We start from the raw sequence: 17,500 nt of genomic DNA, 5'->3' as shown, positions 1-17,500 counted from the left end.
TTCTCCTACGAACACTTAGATTTGTAGAATTATATGTATTATGTTAAATTCCGTTCCATAGTTTGAGTGTTTACGCCTTAACGTAAGTAAAAAAAATAATAGATAACACCTGTCGGTTATTCAAGAGGTGACTAGGCTAGAAAAAGGACTATTCATTGCAGAGATGTTTCTTAAAATGCCACATACAGTGGTGTAGGAGTGGCTGTGTGGTTCCGGGTTCGCTCCCACTGCGTGGCACCTTGGGCAAGTGTCTTCTACTATAGCCTCGGATCGACCAAAGCCTTAGCGGTTCGGCAATAGCGACCGATAGAATAAGTACTACGCTTACAAAGAATATGTCCTTGGGTTGATTTGCTCGACTAAAGGCGGTGCTCCAGCATGGCCACAGTCACATGACTGAAACAAGTAAAAGAGTAAAAGAGAGTAAAGAGTATACAGTACTACGTTTGCTGCATTTTATACTAGTGATTAGAGAGTCGGAGTCACAATCATAATGTGGCGAGTTCGATACCTGGACCAGGCTGCGTGTTGTGTTCTTGAGCAAGACACTTCATTTCACGTTGCTCCAGTTCACTCAGCTGTAGAAATAAATTGCGACGTCACAGATGCCAAGCTGTATCGGCCTTTACCTTTCCCTTGGATAACATCAGTGGCGTGGAGAGGAGAGACTGTTATGCCTGGGCGACTGCTAGTCTTCCATAAACAAACTTGCCGCGACTTGTGCCTCAGTGCGAGGCAAGCTTCCGACCACAGAGCCGATATGTACTCACATCATAAATAATCATAAGAAATTCCGTTGAGCCTTTTGTCCGGAGTGCTAACGACTTTGCTAGTTCGCAATCATAGCATTTTCTTCAAATTGTGTCTTGACACTTGGCCCTTTGTTTTAAGATCCCAATGTAGCTCCTATATTTTCCTGAACAAATATAGGTGCAGGAGTGGCTGTGTGGTAAGTAGCTTGCTTACCAACCACCTGGTTCCGGGTTCACTCCCAAGGCGTGGCAACTTGGGCAAGTGTCTTCTACTATAGCCTCGGGCCGACAAAAGTCTTGTGAGTGGATTTGGTAGACGGAAACTGAAAGAAGCCCGTTGTATATATATATTATATATATATATATATATATATATATATATTATATATATATATATATATATATATATATATGTTTGTATGTCTGTGTTTGTCTCCCCAGCATCGCTTGACAACCGACGCTGGTGTATTTACATGCCCGTAACTTAGCGGATCCGCAAGAGAGACGGATAGAATGAGTACTAGGCTTACAAAGAATAAGTCCTGGGGTCCTATTGCTCGACTAAAGGCGGTACTCCAGCATGGCCGCATTCAAACGACTGAAACAGATAAAAGAATAAAAGAAATACATGCTTTATTTTCATCCAAAGTGTAATCCCATGGCCGAAGTGGGTTCTATAATATAAACAAATCTCTTTCAAGCGTAATACGAAACATGAATTCATCGGAGTGCTGTCCTGGTTTTGATTGTTGTTTCCATTATGTTTCGGCTGCGTTCGCTCCATTCTTCTTGAGGCGTATTGTCATTCACTTTAGTGCCTTGCCTAAGATTGTACTCAGAATCTCTGAGTGACCGTACTGCATTAACCAGCTCCATGCCCCGTAGTCAGTGTCACTAAGATGCACCACAATACACCTGAAGAAGTCTGGAACGTTCACAGCTGCAACGATGTGAAAGCAACTATCAAGATAAGGACACAATTCGACTAATACATGATATGAAATTCCTCATCTCAGAAACATAGAAAAATACAAATTGTACAGAAATCACATATGGTTATCTCCAAACTTGCAATCATCTTACAATTTTCAAAATACCTGTGGAATATCCATAAGAGCACCTCCATTGTAATAGCTGTCATCATAATAGAGGAAACAGCATGTATTTTTAAAAATTCCAGCTGTAATTTCATGAGAATCCATTTTAAACTGTTGATAAGAGTCAAGGCGTACGTATTTATGAATAGATACCCATACACGAAGGATTACCGAACATTTTATAAATAGATTTGATATTCTGAATGTATTTTTAAAAAGAATTTCCTCCTGCTATCGGCAAAAGGACTAAAACGTTTCAGAAAGATGGTTAATCAATTACGAGAACCCCTGTGAAAAACTGGTACTGATTTTATCGCCTCTTGCAGAATCTTTTATTCTTTGTCTTTTACTTGTTTCTATTATTAGACTGCGACCATGCGGGGGCACCACTTTTCAAAATGTTTAGTCGAATGAATCGACCGCGGCACTTATTTTTTTAAAGCCTGAAATTTCTAAGTTAATGAAACGTAAAAACAGCAATACCAAGTGGTGATGTGTGTGGGTATGTGTCAGCAAACGCAGATACAAGGACACACAGATATATATATATATATATATATATATATATATATATATATATATATTGGTAAAAATGGTAAGATAACAAAAGAAAGAAAGAGATCTCAATATTATGTAAACTGAAGACATGGCGGTGTGTATTTCCACCTCGTTATCCAAAACTCAGAGTTTTATCTTGGGTACCGAATCATTGTCACATATTATATTCACAGATATATATATATATATATATATATATATATATATATATATATATATATATATATATATATAGGATGGCTCCTTCTAATTTCCGTCTACAAAATCCACTCATTTTCGTAGGCTAGAGAATATAATAGAAGACACTTGCCCAAGGTGCCACGCAGTGGGACTGAATATCGAAGCCTTCTAATTTCCGTCTACAAAATCCACTCATTTTCGTAGGCTAGAGAATATAATAGAAGACACTTGCCCAAGGTGCCACGCAGTGGGACTGAATATCGAAGCATGTGGTTGGGAGGCAAGCTTCCTACCACACAGCCATTATTCACTCAGATCATAAATAATCAGAAGAAGGTATTGTCAAAATATATTACTGAATATTGCCATGGTTGCTGCATGAGGCTTTTTTTTTTGTTATTCTGAAGAAACCAATTAGTTTATTGGAATCCGCCTTGGTATTTCTTTACAGTTATACACTCATGCTAACCCCTCAATGACCTAAGTCTAGCTTTGAGTTTCTTAATGAGAGACTATTGGAACGAAAGTAGTGTCGCTAAGACGATGTAACACTATATCTCTCATACATCAATTATTAGTGTTATGAATATATGAATGTCTGTGTACGTATATGTATGTATATATGTATGTATATGTATATATACATACACACACACCCACACACTCACATACACACACTCTTCATCTCACTCATTGTGTTTTTACCTTCCTTCTTTTTCCGCTCTCCTGTCTTTGAAAACCTGTCCCCTCTCGTCTACGACTTCCGCCTCTCAGTATGTTTACTTCGTGAAGACCACTCGCGTTTTTTTCCCTCTGTCCTCCCACCTCGGGATCTTTCTTTCTCTTATGTTTCCGACGAAGAGCTCCGCTCGAAACGTGATACCCTCCTTCTTCCCTTTTTTCCTGAGCGCCTAATAATACTTTACTTGTTCCACCTTTTGCGTTGTTGTCTTTTTTGTTTTTCTTGTTTGGATTAACTTTATATATATATATATATATATATATATATATATATATATATATATATATATATATATATGTATGTATTTATGTATGTATGTATGTATGTATGTATGTATGTATGTATGTATGTGTAAATGTTATTCGCCGTATTTCGAACACTTGTACAGTAAAAAACCTAGGGAGAAGAATGAAGGCAAAAAGTAATTTTTATTTACCGATGTTATCTTGTTTTCATCACAATAACACAAATGAAACTCCATATACATTAAACCCCTATGTGCAACGTTATAAGATACTTCACTATGACATGATTTTTACAGCATCCAAACTCTCATGTTTCAAATTCTGAATAAAGAATCAGATGTAAAATGTCTTTTAAATCCCAAGTGTCCCTTCTTAGCAACACCGGAGAACATTAATGATAAGAGAACCTACATCACACTCAACGACAAAATAACATAATACCTGCAAAACGACAAACATCATACATTGCGCAGAACACATCTACAGCATTCAAAGCACACGTAGCTGAATGACGTAGAAAGGAAACCAAAAATATGCTTGATTTTGAGCAGGGATAAGGTAACTCTTTTTTTTCGCCTTCAAAATTGTCTTTTGTTCTTGTCAGACGTGATAGAGAAGATACAGAATTCAACTGAAAGAAGCACCACCAAATGTTGGTTCGGTTCCTCTGTCAAATATTCATTTTGTATCCAGTGATAATCTGAATCAGCTAACTCTCTGTTTTCGCCTTCAAAATTGTCTTTTGTTCTTGTCAGACGTGATAGAGGAGATACAGAATTCAACTGAAAGAAGCACCACCAAATGTTGGTTCGGTTCCTCTGTCAAATATTCATTTTGTATCCAGTGATAATCTGAATCAGCTAACTCTCTGTTTTCGCCTTCAAAATTGTCTTTTGTTCTTGTCAGACGTGATAGAGAAGATACAGAATTCAACTGAAAGAAGCACCACCAAATGTTGGTTCGGTTCCTCTGTCAAATATTCATTTTGTATCCAGTGATAATCTGAATCAGCTAACTCTCTGTTTTCGCCTTCAAAATTGTCTTTTGTTCTTGTCAGACGTGATAGAGAAGATACAGAATTCAACTGAAAGAAGCACCACCAAATGTTGGTTCGGTTCCTCTGTCAAATATTCATTTTGTATCCAGTGATAATCTGAATCAGCTAACTCTCTGTTTTCGCCTTCAAAATTGTCTTTTGTTCTTGTCAGACGTGATAGAGAAGATACAGAATTCAACTGAAAGAAGCACCACCAAATGTTGGTTCGGTTCCTCTGTCAAATATTCATTTTGTATCCAGTGATAATCTGAATCAGCTAACTCTCTGTTTTCGCGCCTTCAAAATTGTCTTTTGTTCTTGTCAGACGTGATAGAGGAGATACAGAATTCAACTGAAAGAAGCACCACCAAATGTTGGTTCGGTTCCTCTGTCAAATATTCATTTTGTATCCAGTGATAATCTGAATCAGCTAACTCTCTGTTTTCGCCTTCAAAATTGTCTTTTGTTCTTGTCAGACGTGATAGAGGAGATACAGAATTCAACTGAAAGAAGCACCACCAAATGTTGGTTCGGTTCCTCTGTCAAATATTCATTTTGTATCCAGTGATAATCTGAATCAGCTAACTCTCTGTTTTCGCCTTCAAAATGTCTTTTGTTCTTGTCAGACGTGATAGAGGAGATACAGAATTCAACTGAAAGAAGCACCACCAAATGTTGGTTCGGTTCCTCTGTCAAATATTCGTTTTGTATCCAGTGATAATCTGAATCAGCTAACTCTCTGTTTTCGCCTTCAAAATTGTCTTTTGTTCTTGTCAGACGTGATAGAGAAGATACAGAATTCAACTGAAAGAAGCACCACCAAATGTTGGTTCGGTTCCTCTGTCAAATATTCATTTTGTATCCAGTGATAATCTGAATCAGCTAACTCTCTGTTTTCGCCTTCAAAATTGTCTTTTGTTCTTGTCAGACGTGATAGAGAAGATACAGAATTCAACTGAAAGAAGCACCACCAAATGTTGGTTCGGTTCCTCTGTCAAATATTCATTTTGTATCCAGTGATAATCTGAATCAGCTAACTCTCTGTTTTCGCCTTCAAAATTGTCTTTTGTTCTTGTCAGACGTGATAGAGGAGATACAGAATTCAACTGAAAGAAGCACCACCAAATGTTGGTTCGGTTCCTCTGTCAAATATTCATTTTGTATCCAGTGATAATCTGAATCAGCTAACTCTCTGTTTTCGCCTTCAAAATTGTCTTTTGTTCTTGTCAGACGTGATAGAGGAGATACAGAATTCAACTGAAAGAAGCACCACCAAATGTTGGTTCGGTTCCTCTGTCAAATATTCATTTTGTATCCAGTGATAATCTGAATCAGCTAACTGTCTGTTTTCGCCTTCAAAATTGTCTTTTGTTCTTGTCAGACGTGATAGAGAAGATACAGAATTCAACTGAAAGAAGCACCACCAAATGTTGGTTCGGTTCCTCTGTCAAATATTCATTTTGTATCCAGTGATAATCTGAATCAGCTAACTCTCTGTTTTCGCCTTCAAAATTGTCTTTTGTTCTTGTCAGACGTGATAGAGGAGATACAGAATTCAACTGAAAGAAGCACCACCAAATGTTGGTTCGGTTCCTCTGTCAAATATTCATTTTGTATCCAGTGATAATCTGAATCAGCTAACTCTCTGTTTTCGCCTTCAAAATTGTCTTTTGTTCTTGTCAGACGTGATAGAGGAGATACAGAATTCACTGAAAGAAGCACCACCAAATGTTGGTTCGGTTCCTCTGTCAAATATTCATTTTGTATCCAGTGATAATCTGAATCAGCTAACTCTCTGTTTTCGCCTTCAAAATTGTCTTTTGTTCTTGTCAGACGTGATAGAGAAGATACAGAATTCAACTGAAAGAAGCACCACCAAATGTTGGTTCGGTTCCTCTGTCAAATATTCATTTTGTATCCAGTGATAATCTGAATCAGCTAACTCTCTGTTTTCGCCTTCAAAATTGTCTTTTGTTCTTGTCAGACGTGATAGAGGAGATACAGAATTCAACTGAAAGAAGCACCACCAAATGTTGGTTCGGTTCCTCTGTCAAATATTCATTTTGTATCCAGTGATAATCTGAATCAGCTAACTGTCTGTTTTCGCCTTCAAAATTGTCTTTTGTTCTTGTCAGACGTGATAGAGGAGATACAGAATTCAACTGAAAGAAGCACCACCAAATGTTGGTTCGGTTCCTCTGTCAAATATTCATTTTGTATCCAGTGATAATCTGAATCAGCTAACTCTCTGTTTTCGCCTTCAAAATTGTCTTTTGTTCTTGTCAGACGTGATAGAGAAGATACAGAATTCAACTGAAAGAAGCACCACCAAATGTTGGTTCGGTTCCTCTGTCAGATATTCATTTTGTATCCAGTGATAATCTGAATCAGCTAACTCTCTGTTTTCGCCTTCAAAATTGTCTTTTGTTCTTGTCAGACGTGATAGAGGAGATACAGAATTCAACTGAAAGAAGTACCACCAAATGTTGGTTCGGTTCCTCTGTCAAATATTCATTTTGTATCCAGTGATAATCTGAATCAGCTAACTCTCTGTTTTCGCCTTCAAAATTGTCTTTTGTTCTTGTCAGACGTGATAGAGGAGATACAGAATTCAACTGAAAGAAGCACCACCAAATGTTGGTTCGGTTCCTCTGTCAAATATTCATTTTGTATCCAGTGATAATCTGAATCAGCTAACTCTCTGTTTTCGCCTTCAAAATTGTCTTTTGTTCTTGTCAGACGTGATAGAGGAGATACAGAATTCAACTGAAAGAAGCACCACCAAATGTTGGTTCGGTTCCTCTGTCAAATATTCATTTTGTATCCAGTGATAATCTGAATCAGCTAACTCTCTGTTTTCGCCTTCAAAATTGTCTTTTGTTCTTGTCAGACGTGATAGAGGAGATACAGAATTCAACTGAAAGAAGCACCACCAAATGTTGGTTCGGTTCCTCTGTCAAATATTCATTTTGTATCCAGTGATAATCTGAATCAGCTAACTCTCTGTTTTCGCCTTCAAAATTGTTTTTTGTTCTTGTCAGACGTGATAGAGGAGATACAGAATTCAACTGAAAGAAGCACCACCAAATGTTGGTTCGGTTCCTCTGTCAAATATTCATTTTGTATCCAGTGATAATCTGAATCAGCTAACTCTCTGTTTTCGCCTTCAAAATTGTCTTTTGTTCTTGTCAGACGTGATAGAGGAGATACAGAATTCAACTGAAAGAAGCACCACCAAATGTTGGTTCGGTTCCTCTGTCAAATATTCATTTTGTATCCAGTGATAATCTGAATCAGCTAACTCTCTGTTTTCGCCTTCAAAATTGTCTTTTGTTCTTGTCAGACGTGATAGAGGAGATACAGAATTCAACTGAAAGAAGCACCACAAATGTTGGTTCGGTTCCTCTGTCAAATATTCATTTTGTATCCAGTATAATCTGAATCAGCTAACTCTCTGTTTTCGCCTTCAAAATTGTCTTTTGTTCTTGTCAGACGTGATAGAGAAGATACAGAATTCAACTGAAAGAAGCACCACCAAATGTTGGTTCGGTTCCTCTGTCAAATATTCATTTTGTATCCAGTGGATAATCTGAATCCATACAATATTAGTATAAGTTGGTAGTGTTGAAGAAGACTAAAAAGCAGCGAGTTTGAAGAAACGCTGGCACGCCGAACAAAATGCTTAGCGTCATTTTGTTCGTCTTTATGTTTTGAGTTGAAATTTCGGCCATGGTAGTCTTCGCCTCTCTTTCTTTTGGGGTTGATAAAATAAATACCAGTAATCGACATATCCCCTTCCCCGAAATTGCTGGACTGTATCAAAACCAATATTAAAGCCGATGAAGGCAGTAAGCTTATAGAATCGTTAGGGTGTCGACCAAAATGTTTAGCAGCATTTCGTCAGTCATTACGTTTTGACTCCAAATACTACCGAGAGGTCGATCTTGCTTTTCATCCTTCTGGGGTAATCGACCCCAATCCATCTCTCCAAATTACTGGTCTTCGGCCAAAATTTTAATCCACTATTGAAAAATACTTATTCACTCTTTTTATTATGAACTTGGCATTCTGAATAACTTTTCTTGGTGTTTGAAATATTCACATGCTTCTACGCATTTCCTGGTCTGAAAGCTACTCCAGACTTTTTATGGAAAAAAAAATGGGATTTATATTCTTTCACTTAATTTTTTTTTTTTACCTTGTTTCGGTTATTTGACTGCGGCTATGCTGGAGCACCACCTTGAAGTATTCTTTTATTCCTTTATTCGTTTCAGTCATTTGAGGGGCAAGGTTTACTGCAGCAGCAAGATTCACAAATTATAAAACCACGAACAACATTCTGAAACAGGGGTTCTCCACCATTTTTTTTTTTTATCTAAGGACCCCTTTGATAGCTAATTTATTCTGGTGGATTCCCATAAATTTCCATTTTGTTTATCACACATTAATTTGTTTAGGTTGAACTTTGTAAAATGTTAGAGAAAGAAACCTGGTTGTTTCTTGCAATATATACCAATGCTTACATCGAATGCAATTTTTTTTCAGAGTTGCTTAAAATATTATTATGGATCCCGAATTTGCTATTTTGTTGCGCGAAACCCTAAATACTAAATATGGACGCTCAGGTGCCATGTGGACCCCGATTGAAAACCACTGTTTTAAAACCTGGAGAGATATTTTCGATTAAGTCCTGTCAAGGTAAAGCCCCAGCATGGCCGCGGTTCAATGAATGGGACGTGTCAACGATAGACATAAACAAATAATAAAATATAATAAACAAAATGAAAAGGTCGAATACCTTCTTGTAAGAAATGATTAGCATCTTTCATTCACTTCAAATTCTGGTTCGAATCATTTCATACCTCATTTGACACTAATCCTGAAGCATAAGACTCCATGTTGTCTGTCTATTAGAAACCTCACAATTTAATATATAATTTTTTTTTCGTCAAAGCTATCGGTCGAATAAATGAATTAACTGTAAACTTTAAACAAATTTTATTTAATTTCATTGATATCAACGTTCAGACGTATTTGAAAATTGGGTGGAACTTGTGTGTGCGTGTGTGTGTGTGTGTGGGGGGGGCAAAACATTTATGACGTCATCAAAATCAATATTTTTCAAAAATGTGAAAGGTAAAGAGAGGATGGGGGTAGGGATGGTTTGCTGATTACAAATTTAGTAAATTATAATTTCGTTTGATTTTTCATTTGGAGTTTGTGAAATAGTTCAGTTATGACGTCAGAACCTAAAGATTTCTGTTGCAAAACCACAAGACATTCTAGTTTTCACCTTCATACATTTCCGCAGACGTTAAACTCTGGAATTGTAGGTTGCCTTTTGTCTACACCAACGCAGTCTGAAAATATTTCCTCGACCTTAGCATAAACAAAGGCATGTTTCTAGTCAAGAAAAGACACAGAGAAAACGTATGAGAGAGAAAGAGAGAGAGAGAGAGAGAGAGAGAGAGAGAGAGAGAGAGAGAGAGAGAAAGGGGGGAGTTGGAGAAAAGAAACAGAATTTCCAAACCAGTTTTGTTAACTGGAATTGCTATACATGATTTCATACAACTTTATGAAGAAAATCTATATTTTATAGAAGCACACATTATTTACAATTATAATGTATATTTCGGAGCTGTACTTGTTTGCCAAGTGAGTTGATTTACCGTTATGCTATTTCATACATCTATCCTGAGCTAGTAACATATCTAGACATCATTAGTAACGTATCAATCTTTCTCTTCTCATCGCTAGATAACAATTCATGTTTAAGAATGAATTGTTGTTATCTATTAAGTTATTTAGTCTGTTTCTATTATATAACTCACGTCAGCTTTTTTTTAAATTCACAAGCGAAGATGTAGACATAGCAATATGGTTAAGAAGCTCGTTTTGCGATCGCGTGGTTTTGGGTTCAATCTGACTGTGCGGCAGGTTTGGTGTCTTAATGTATTCCCTCGAACTTTCTCAGTGAATTTGTCTAACGTATATATATATATATATATATATATATATATATATATATATATATATATATCGCTCTTCCTCCTTGACTCTCTCGTTGCTGACACATGACGAAAGGGAATCTATCTTTCTGCCCATTTCCTTCCTAAAGACAACACGTTCTAATACCCGTCTCCTCTCATAAGCTCGTCCTCCAAGCGTTCATAATAATTTTTCTATCGTCTTGGCTCAACAGCCCTCACCGTTTGTTTTTACTGTCTTGTTCTCACAGTTCTGTTCTTGTTACCACTTTCACCTTCGCATAAGGATCCCAAATTTTATGTAATCTGTTTTACGGGAAGGACTGTTTCAACGAAGTCGCGTATTGTCCTTGCTCACGTAACGCGTAGTAGTTGAAACGGTGACAACTGATGAAGTGGAATATTCTCTATGTGGCATGTCTCGTTTCTCTGTTGGTTTTCTCTTTGTTAAAAAAAAGTTCGTTTTCTATGTTTTTGTGTTTATGTTTTCGTTTCTCATTGTGTTCAACGTTTTTTTGATGTCCTGTACCTATATATGCATGTATATATACATATATATGTAGGTATGTACATATATGTATGTATATATGCATATATTTATATACTATTTATATTATATGTATATATATATATATATATATATATATATATATATATATATATATAACTATATATATGTGGTGTATGTATATATACGAATATATATATATAAGGTGTGTGTGTGGCGTGGATGTTTGTGTTCTGTTTGATCTCTACCACCGCTTGACAACAGTGTTGGTTTGTTTACGTTCCTGAAACTAGTGGTTCTGCAAAGCAAACTGATACAGTAAATACCGAACTTACCAAACTAGTATTACGTCGATTTATTCGGCTAAATCTTACATGGCAGTGTCCCAGCATAGCCGCAGTCCAATAACTGAAACTGGTGGAAGATAAGAACGGATAAAAGAAACATTCTAAATAGATATACGCAGTTAATTGTCTCTGCATTCTGGTTTAAATTCTCTTTTGTAGTCATTTCGTTTTCTCTGTTAATTCGCTTGAGAAAAATATATTCTTTTGCTCAGCAAAAAATATATTTTCTGCATTAAATGTTCATGTAATAGCAGTTGTATAAACTGTCGAATTTATTTTTTCCCGGTGATTAACGTCCATCACAAGGTCCAGTCTTTGCTGTTTGCATCAATGACTGTTAGAGCTATGCCATCGGAGCGCATGCTCCTGGTAACAATAAAACGCAAAGTCCATAAAACGATTAACTTACCCCCTTAGGCTGCGCACCGGCCATTTGCATTGCAAAGTGAAACGAGAATAGTGGACGTATAAGATTACCTAAAGAAGCAAGATTCCCAACTTATAAATCCCTCTCATTGTCACTCACTAAATCAGAGCCATCAAAAACAACCCAGAAGTCTATTAGAATTAACTGAGGTCGACCTTTGCGACTAAAACTTGTTATGGTTGTGTCTAAGAATGGGACACTATCTATGATGGATATGTCAAAGTACAGAGGTCAAATTAATGTAAACTATCTCTTCTCTGAGATAAAATTGGGCTTGTGTAGGTTCAATACCTTTACCTAAAAAGTATGGATTATAATTCAAAGCCAAGACCTGCGAAACGAAATCCGTCTCTTAACGAAACATATACCATTATTATATTCATTATGAGCTGGCAGAGTCGTTAGCTCGCCGGTAAAAGTGCTTAGCGGCATTTCTTTTGGGTTTACATTCTGAGTTTAAATTCAGTCGAGATCGACTTTGCCTGTCATCCTTTTGGTGTCGATGAGATAAATACGTCACGCACTGCGGTCGATGTTATCGACTAACCCCCTACCCCAAATTTCAGGCCTTGTGACTATCCTATTGGAGAAAGAACTATTTTGCTGATGGGGGATATTTTACTGAGGCTGAGCTTAAAAAGAAGGCATTTTGCAAGAGAGGAGAAGAAAGGAGAGCTCAAACCAGATCTGCATAAGAAGCGAAAGGCATAAGTAAAACAAGTGATAAATGCAGGAAAACTTTATATGTTGAAGGATATTACAGACAGGCTTTTCTTTTTTGCTTTAGGAACAATCACTCTGGCATTAAAAAAAAACAACAAAAAAAAAACAACATTATTGCAGACATGACTGTCTCGCTGACTGTGCGATAGAATCAGCTTGTGCTTTGCATTAAAGGCAAAGAACTGCTGCTCGTTTCATATAAGACTGTCTCTCGTTTCCGTAGCTGAAGGCAGTCCTGACAGTTGTGACTGCCAATATATTAAGTTTTGTCAGATATCAATTTTGGTTACTGAATATAGCTGCATGACAAAATCTTATGAAGCTGTTTAGTAACACGTTTTGGTACACTGTGCAGTAAATTGTAAAAACTTCTTTATTGAATCTCTACATTGTATTTATTTTTGTGGCTGCTATTTTGCAAATCTGAACCAAATTTGACTTCTTTCAACAGCAAATAAAATATGCCAGTATTCCTATAAGGCATTTCGGACGTGTATGACTTCATACTTTGAATGATGCTAATGATCCCGAGATGAAGGACTTAAGATCGAATGTCGACGCTTATACACTAGTCAGTTGATCCCGTGGGCGGAGGACTTCCATCCGTTGCGATGTCACTGGTGCCAAGCTATATCGGCTTTTACATTTCCCTTGAATAACATCATTGGTGTACAGAGGAGAGGCTGGTATGCATGGGCGACTACATACCAACCTAACCCGACTGCATACTAACCCTAACCCTAATCAATAAACAACCTTGCCGGGACTTGTGCCTCGGAGGGTTACTTCCAAGTACAATCCTATGGTCATTCATGAGCAAAACGGGACTTTACCCTTTACCCTTTATAGGCTACAGAAATAAACGATGCCGAATCATATGATAGTTAAATTATATGGTGGGCTTTATGTTTTTTTTCGTCTTTAACCTCAGATAAAATGTACAGGGGAAGTATTACAACAAAGCACATGGCCTAGTGGTTAGAGCAGCGGATTCGTGGTCGAGGGATCGCGGGTTCGAATCTCAGACAGGGCGATGTGTGTGTTTATAAGCGAATCACCTAAGCTCCAAGCGGCCCCGGCTGAAGGTTATGGCGAACGTCTGCTGATTCTTTTGCCACAACTTTCTCTCACTCTTTCCTCCTGCATCTTGCAGCTCACTGCGACGGACCGTCGTCCCGTCCAGGTGGGGAACCTGTGCGCCAAGGAAACCGGGAAACCGGCCCTTATGAGCCAGTCGTGGCTCGAGAAGGAACAAACAATGTATGTATGTATGTATGTATATATGTATGTATGTATGTATGTATGTATGTATGTATGTATGTATGTATGCATGCATGTATGTATGTGTGGAGACACATGGCCTAGTGGTTAGGGCAGCGGATTCGCGGTCGAGGGATCGCGGGTTCGAATCTCAGAACGGGTAATGTGTGTGTTTATGAGCGAAACACCTAAGCTCCACGCGGCTCCGGCAGAAGGTAATGGCGAACTTCTGCTGACTCTTTCGCCACAACTTTCTTTCACTCTTTCCTCCTTAATCTTGCAGCTCACCAGCGGGGAACCTATGCGCCAAGGAAACCGGGAAACCGGCCATTATGAGCCAGGCTTGGCTCGAGAAGGAACAGACAACAATTATAACAAAGCTAGAACGTGGTTGGGATATGCAACATGAGCGTATGGACATTTAACCAGGTTCTTTCAACGCCCACCAAACCACAAGATTGAAATCAGAAGCATAAACGATCATGTAACAAACTTGAACGCGAACAGAAGAAAGGAAAAGAAAAATGAAGTAGATTATGTTTACAAGTCTCATTGGTAAACAATTCTCACAAAACTTACTTTTTGAAAATATTATTATCTTTTAAAAAAAAAATGTTTTAATAAATAAATATAAAATTGATTAATTTTTGCAAAGCTAAATGTTCGGTGATAGATCGAATAACAGACATCACTATATCATTTATTTAAAATAGTAGAAATAGAAATACGATAAAGAAAGACAGTGATAGGGGAATATAGAATCTGAATATAGAGAGATACATTATATTTAGAGAAAAGAAAAACATTTAATCCGGCAGTTTATAGTTTCTGTCGCATACCAACATACTGAATAAAATAGTTATATACAATATCACAACAAATAAAGGAAACAGAATTATATTTCATATTCAATTATTATTACTGTGCCAAGACTGTATCGCGGTGAACCTGATAAAATCGACGCTTGGTTGTTGCTAGTTGGAATTCGAATCGTTAGAGCATCGGCATAAAATGCTCTGCTCTTTAACTCTTTTACTTGTTTCAGTCATTTGACTGCGGCCATGCTGGAGCACCGCCTTTAATCGAGCAACTCGACCACCTCGGGACTTATTCTTTTGTAAGCCCAGTAGTTATTCTATCGGTCTCTTTGGCCGAACCGCTAAGTAACGGGGACATAAAAACACCAGCATCGGTTGTCAAGCAATGCTAGGGGGACAAACATATACACACAAACACACACACGCATACATATATATATATATATATACATATATACGACGGGCTTCTTTCAGTTTCCGTCTACCAAATCCACTCACAAGGCTTTGGTCGGCCCGAGGCTATAGTAGAAGACACTTGCCCAAGGTGCCACGCAGTGGGACTGAACCCGGAACCATGTGGCTGGTAGACAAGCTACTTACCACACAGCCACTCCTGCGCCTGCTGTGTTTCTTCCACCTGATTTCCGTGCTGAGTTCAAACACCGTCGAAGTGTACTTGATTTTCGCCTTTCTTGTGGTGGGGTGGGATGGGGTGAGGTGTGGATAAAATAAAGTACTAATCAAGAATTGGTGTCGATGTTTCGACTTAAAACTCTGACCAAAATCGCTGATCACGTGCCTCCTTCCTCCTCCTCCTCTCCTTCCCTTCATCCCCCTTCACCCCTCCTCCTTCCCTTCCTCCCCATCCTTCCTTTTCCCATTCTCCTCTTCCTCTCACTCTCTTCCCCGTCCTCCTCCTCCTCATTCTCCTCTACATTTTTCTCCTCAGGTTTTCCACTTCCTCCTCCCTCCCCCTCCCTCTTCTTTTCCTCTTCTTTTTCTCCTTCTTCCACTCCTTCCCTTTCACTGTTTCCTCCTCCTCCTTCAGGTCCTCCCACTCCATCAACGTACCCCTACTGTTTCTCTTCAATATCATCATCCTTCTCCTCTTCCACCTCCTCCTCCTCCACCACCATCATCAACAACAACAACAACATCAGCATTAGCCTTTTATCAGATGGACAGAATCGTTATATCGTCGGGAAAAAATGCTTTCTAGTATTTCTTAAATACCGTAGGTTTCCTTTCTCCTCCCTGCAGACTCTATGAAATATCGTAGCAGCCAAGTACCGCAGTGCATTTAGCCGACTATTCCCACCCATCAAATTTTAGGCCTTGTGTCAATCCCACTCACTAAGGAACAGCAGCCATAATCCGAAAAGAAGAACAAGTCAACATCATCGGTAACCACTGAGCCGCAGGTTTTATGTCGGAATAATCCCAGTTACCTGAGTTACCTTCTCCTAGAAGGATGCCCTAACAAAGGCTAGGAGTCCTTCACTCCCAATGGTTTAACCGCGCGATCGGGTATACAGTCCGATTATTTCTGTGTCCCCGCGCATGATACATACATACATAAATACATACATAATACATACATACATACATACATACATACATACATACATACATACATACATATTACAAACGATTTTCAGTATTAACGAACAGAATAGTTAGCTCGCCAGTCAAAATATTCTTGTGTTCTGCGTTCAAATACCACCGAGGTGGACTTTGCTTTTCATCTTTCGGAGTCGATAAAATAAGGACCAATCGATTACTGAGGTCGATGTAATCGATTAATCTCTGCCTCCCTTATACAATTGTGGCCTTTGTGTCCAATATTTCAAACAATTATTAGCGAATCAATAAAAATTTGGAATCACTAAAATGCAAAAAACACCGGCTAACATGTCCTTTTCTACTCTTGACACAACTCCCGGAATTTTTTGGGAGGGGGCCAGTCGATTAGATTGACTCCAGTACGCAACTGATACTTAATTACCGACTCCGAAAGGATGAAAGGCAATGTCAACCTCGGCAGAATTTGAAATCAGGACGTAGCGGCAGACAAAATACCTATTTGTTTATTACCCACAAGGGGCTAAACACAGAAAGGACAAACAAGGACAGATGAACGCGTTAAATCGATTATATCGACCTCAGTGCGTAACTGGTACTTATTTAATCAGCCCTGAAAGGATGAAAGTCAAAGTCGACCTCGGCGGAATTTGTGGTCAGAACGTAGCGGCAGTCGAAATACCTATTTCTTTACTACCCACAAGGGGCTAAACTCAGAGAGGACAAACAAGGACAGACAAACAGATTTAAGTCTATTATATCGGCCCCAATGCGTAACTGGTACTTATTTTAATCGACCCCGAAAAGATGAAAGGCAAAGTCGACCTGGGTGGAATTTGAACTGAGAACGTAACGGCAGACGAAATACCGTTATGCATTCCGCCCGGCGTGCAAACGTTTCTGCCAGCTTGCTACATTATCATAATAAGCATATCGTGGGGCACATGTAGCGTGGTGTGTCAACGAAATTTTAGCTGCATTAATTGATATCAAAGCATATAATCTTCAGAAAAAATCTTTGCTTTACAACCGACAATTAAAACAACATCTTTAAATTCTGTCACAAGAGGTTTGTGAATCCATTAACTGGACAAATACGCTGGGGTAAAGAAAAAGTGTTCATTAGTTTACAGTGATAGCAATTGCAAAAATAATGCAGACAACCTTGAAGAGTAGAGAAAGAAAAACGTCCTTGTATTTTTCAACAGGTGAAAAGCAGACGATTAGCTGTCGGCTGCT

General features: G+C 38.3%; 1 long non-coding RNA gene across 1 annotated transcript in view; it reads left to right on the top strand.

The window, feature by feature from the left end:
- LOC118766140 overlaps positions 1–13,821 on the top strand; it is a 27,574-nt gene extending 13,753 nt beyond the window's left edge. The window contains exon 3 of the long non-coding RNA XR_005002051.1: positions 13,566–13,821. This is a non-coding gene — a long non-coding RNA (uncharacterized LOC118766140). The remainder of the gene's footprint in view (positions 1–13,565) is intronic.
- The last annotated feature ends 3,679 nt before the right edge of the window (positions 13,822–17,500 follow it).

The sequence above is a fragment of the Octopus sinensis genome, linkage group LG14 (genome assembly GCF_006345805.1).
Source record: "Octopus sinensis linkage group LG14, ASM634580v1, whole genome shotgun sequence".
Classification (NCBI taxonomy): domain Eukaryota; kingdom Metazoa; phylum Mollusca; class Cephalopoda; order Octopoda; family Octopodidae; genus Octopus; species Octopus sinensis.
Note: the sequence above shows the minus strand (reverse complement) of the source record. Positions and strands in the feature narration are given on the sequence as shown.